Below are 4,229 nucleotides of genomic sequence, written 5' to 3' on the forward strand. Positions count from 1 at the left end.
GTGAACTCAGTACTTGTTTGTACAGCACGTACTGCATAAAGTCTAAAAGGTGTTGAATATAAAGGCTCCTTGGCTTCCAGAACAGATCTGTATCTAATCAGAGCTGTCTTTCTCATTCCAGGCCGGTAAAAACTGAATTGTCATAGAGCTCAGTGAAGACCAGTTGTTTTTGCAGGTGCATCTTTTGTAGCTGCACTTGTAAATCTGGCTCCTGGATTGTTTGGAAGGCAGTCCCAAGTATCTCCAAGGAAGGAAAGCATTACGAAGAGCACACATGAATACAAATATTAATGTTCCCATTGGCTGTTTAGAAGCCATAGTATTTGATAGCATTTGGGAGAAGTTTCCTGTGTGTCTATATAGTGCAAACTTCAGATTTTAAAATGGAATGTTTGTGAAAGCTGAAAGAAGTTGCTGTAATCTTTTAAAGTATTTTGAGAACATAATATTTGGATCTAATTTGTACCTTCTCAGAATGAGAATATATTTAACTCTGGCTACACCAAAACATTTATGAAAATGTTCTCTTGCTAATCCAGCTCTTCCAGTTCACATCAGCATTGGTTACACTGTGGTGTTTGACACACCTGCACCAACTTTAAACTTGTCCAAGGAGATAGATAGGTAAATACAGAGACTATTTAGCCAGACACAGCTCTGGTACTGAGATTTTGTTGCCAGCTATAGCTGAGGTGTAAATTCAAGCCCAGCTTGAGGATAATTTCATAAGATGCAGTCAGTTCAGCAAAGGCCACTTGGGAGCAGAGCAGAGATTGCTGTTTAAGGAATAGAGCTGGCACAACAACTATAATACATTCCCCAGTAACTGAACTGGAAATGCTGTCCTCTACTTTTAGGATTTACAAAAGGTTAATCTGCTTTGACCTGATAACCCTTTTGACTAGCATGGTTAAGTTTATTCAGTTTCCACAGCCGACTGAACACAGCCATCTGGCACAGCCAGTGCCTTTGACCCTCCTGCCTGAGCGACCAGTTGCCCATTGATTAGGGGATGACTTTTATCCAAGTTCAATCCTATTCCTGTAGGTCCTGTAGCAAGCTTGACTGTGTGTGAACATATGTGTAAACACATATGTATATATGCATCTGCTTTTAGCGAAGACATCCTTCAAATTCCCTGTAGAACTGGAAGTCAGCCTTGGTTTTAAATATTGTGAGGTTAAGCCCTCTTCCCCCTCTCCCGTCCCCTCCCCCTGAAAAAACCTGTACATTCCTACATTACATCAGCATTTAGGATTCCTAGAATAATGAATAACAATTTTATCAGATTGTCTGAGTGCAGTTCATGCCAAATTTGTGCAACAATTGGAAATGCAAAACCAAATGTTTTCACATTTCTAGTATGAAAACAATCCAGAATGATGGGGGAAAAATTCCCACTTTAAGCTTTGCTTTGTAAAAAAAAAGCCCCCCAAACATCTGATCCTGCAGAACTTTTAAGCACTTGCTTAATCCCAAGAATGTGAATAAACCAATTGGTTTTAGAAAATTCATAAATGGACTTTAAGGATTTGCTTAAATGTTTTGCTGGAGGGATCATCAGGGATCTGCAAGACAGAGCCCTTTCTATTTCTGTCAGGTTTCTCAATTATGTTTTTAAGAGCAGCTCACTAAAATTTCATGTAAAAGCCCATGCAGAATGGACACAAATTTGCAGACATTTTAGGTAGGGAAGATGTATGGTGAGGGTGCACAGAAATGTTAGTTTCCCAAGACATAATATCCTTCCAAAGTATTGAAACAAAACTATTCAATGGATATAGGATCAATTTATTTAAAATATGGTAGTCTGGCCAATTTGACAGGACTCCCAACTGTTCTTTGAACAAACGGAGAAGTATGTCAGAGGCCTTAGTTTTGCTCATGTTGGGCCTCCTCCAAGATACCACTTATGGGCGTCTGAGTCAGTGGGGCCCCTGCTTCCTACAGGGTATTGTGACAGCACAACGCACTCGGGCCTCTGAAGCCACTCTCCCAGGGAGGAACTGCATTTGTGGCAATCAGGATAGCAGAAGGAAAGGCAAAGTAAGTGGCCTAAGGAATTAATCTGTAAGGAAACAGTAAGGAAACTCGTAGTTTAGGGTTGTTTTTTTTTTATAGCCAAGGAAAAGGAAGAAAAAAATGTAAGAGTCCAGAGAGGTGGGCATAGGATGTGTCAAATATGCTGAGCCCTGATGTAGGAAGCAGTTTTAATTCGCTGATAAAACTCCACTGTGTTCATTTCTATCAGAACACTAACTAGGAGAAAATCATAACACAGATTCCTTAGCTGGTTTTTTTTTTCATATGTCCTTCAACCTGTACAAGGGGTCCAGTCCCTGAAGTCAACTGACATGTCAAATTCACAAGAACAATCCATGACATTCCAAGAAATGTTGTCCCAAGATTAACTCATTTTTTATTGCTTTGAAGAGAGACAGAGACTACAGTTAAAAAAGAAAAGGAGGAAATAATGGACAGACACAGATTTGCTTTACAAAGACTGATGCTGCCAGTTTAAAAAAAAAAAAAGAGTAAATCAAACATCCCTCCATATAGGATAAAGGGGGGATACAATCAGTTTATTTACTGAAGGTTTTTAATGCTCTGCCTTTTAAATAAGGACTCTGATTTTTGTCATGCAGTACATTTTCTAACAACAGCAAAAAGGAAAGAAGAACTACTGTGCTTAACCCAGCCTGGTACAGTGCCAATCCCAATTGCATGCCTTTATTTCTCTATATGTGTTTTACAGGTATCTGTGTGGGTCTGACAGAGAAAGCTCCAAACATGTTATGGAGTTACGTAAATCAAAAGTAATATGTTGTAGATCAACATGAAATCTAAAGGCAGTCTGTATCCTATCATTTAGCCATATTTTACAGGCTTAGAATCATAGAATAGTTTGGGTTGGAAGGGACCTTTACAGGTCATGTAGTCCAACCCCCCTGCCATAAGCAGGGACATCTTCAACTAGATCAGGTTGCTCAGAGCCCCGTCCAACCTGACCTCGAATGTTTCCAGGGATGGGGCATCTACCACCTCTCTGGGCAACCTCTTCCAGTGTTTCACCACCCTCATCATAAAATATTTCTCCCTTATATCCAATCTAAATCTCCCCTCTTTTAGTTTAAAACCATTACCCCTTGTCCTATCACTACAGGCCCTGCTAAAAAGTCTGTCCCCATCTTTCTTATAAGCCCCCTTTAAGTATTGAAAGGCCACAATGAGGTCTCCCAACAGCCTTCTCTTCTCCAGGCTGAACAACCCCAACTCTCTCAGCCTGTCCTCGTAGGAGGGGTGTTCCAGCCCTCTGATCATTTTTGTGGCCTCCTCTGGACCCGCTCCAACAGGTCCATGTCTTTCCTGTACTGAGGACTCCAGAGCTGGACACAGTACTCCAGGTGGGGTCTCACCACAGCAGAGCAGAGTGGCAGAATCACCTCCCTCGACCTGCTGGCCATGCTTCTTTTGATGTAGCCCAGGATACGGTTGGCTTTGTGGGCTCTGAGCGCACATTGCCAGCTCATGTCCAGTTTTTCATCCACCAATACCCCCAAATCATAGCATCATAGAATCACAGAATCATTTAGGTTGGAAAAGACCTCTAAGATCTAGTCCAACTGTCAACCCAACACCTCCATGCCTACTAAACCATGTCCCTAAGGGACACGTCTACACGTTTTTTGAACTCCTCCAGGGATGGGGACTCCACCACTTCCCTGGGCAGCCTGTTCCAATGCTTCACAACCCTTTCAGTGAAGAAATTTTTCCTAATATCCAGTCTAAACCTCCCCTGGCACAACTTGAGGCCATTTCCTCTCGTCCTATCACTTGTTACCTGGGAGAAGAGACCGACCCCCACCTTGCTAAAACCTCCTTTCAGGTAGTTGTAGAGAGCAATAAGGTCTCCCCTCAGCCTCCTTTTCTCCAGGCTAAACAACCCCAGGTCCCTCAGCCGCTCCTCATCAGACTTGTGCTCTAGACCCTTCCCCAGCTTCGTTGCTCTTCTCTGGACATGCTCCAGCCCCTCAATGTCTCTCTTGTAGTGAGGGGCCCAACACTGAACACAGAATTCAAGGTGCGGCCTCACCAGTGCTGAGTACAGGGGCACGATCACTGCCCTAGTCCTGCTGGCCACACTATTTTTGATACAAGCCCGGATGCTGTTGGCTTTCTTGGCCACCTGGGCACACTGCTGGCTCACATTCAGCCGGCTGTCGACCAGC

Source organism: Ciconia boyciana, chromosome 4 (assembly GCF_034638445.1).
Source record: "Ciconia boyciana chromosome 4, ASM3463844v1, whole genome shotgun sequence".
Lineage (NCBI taxonomy): Eukaryota > Metazoa > Chordata > Aves > Ciconiiformes > Ciconiidae > Ciconia > Ciconia boyciana.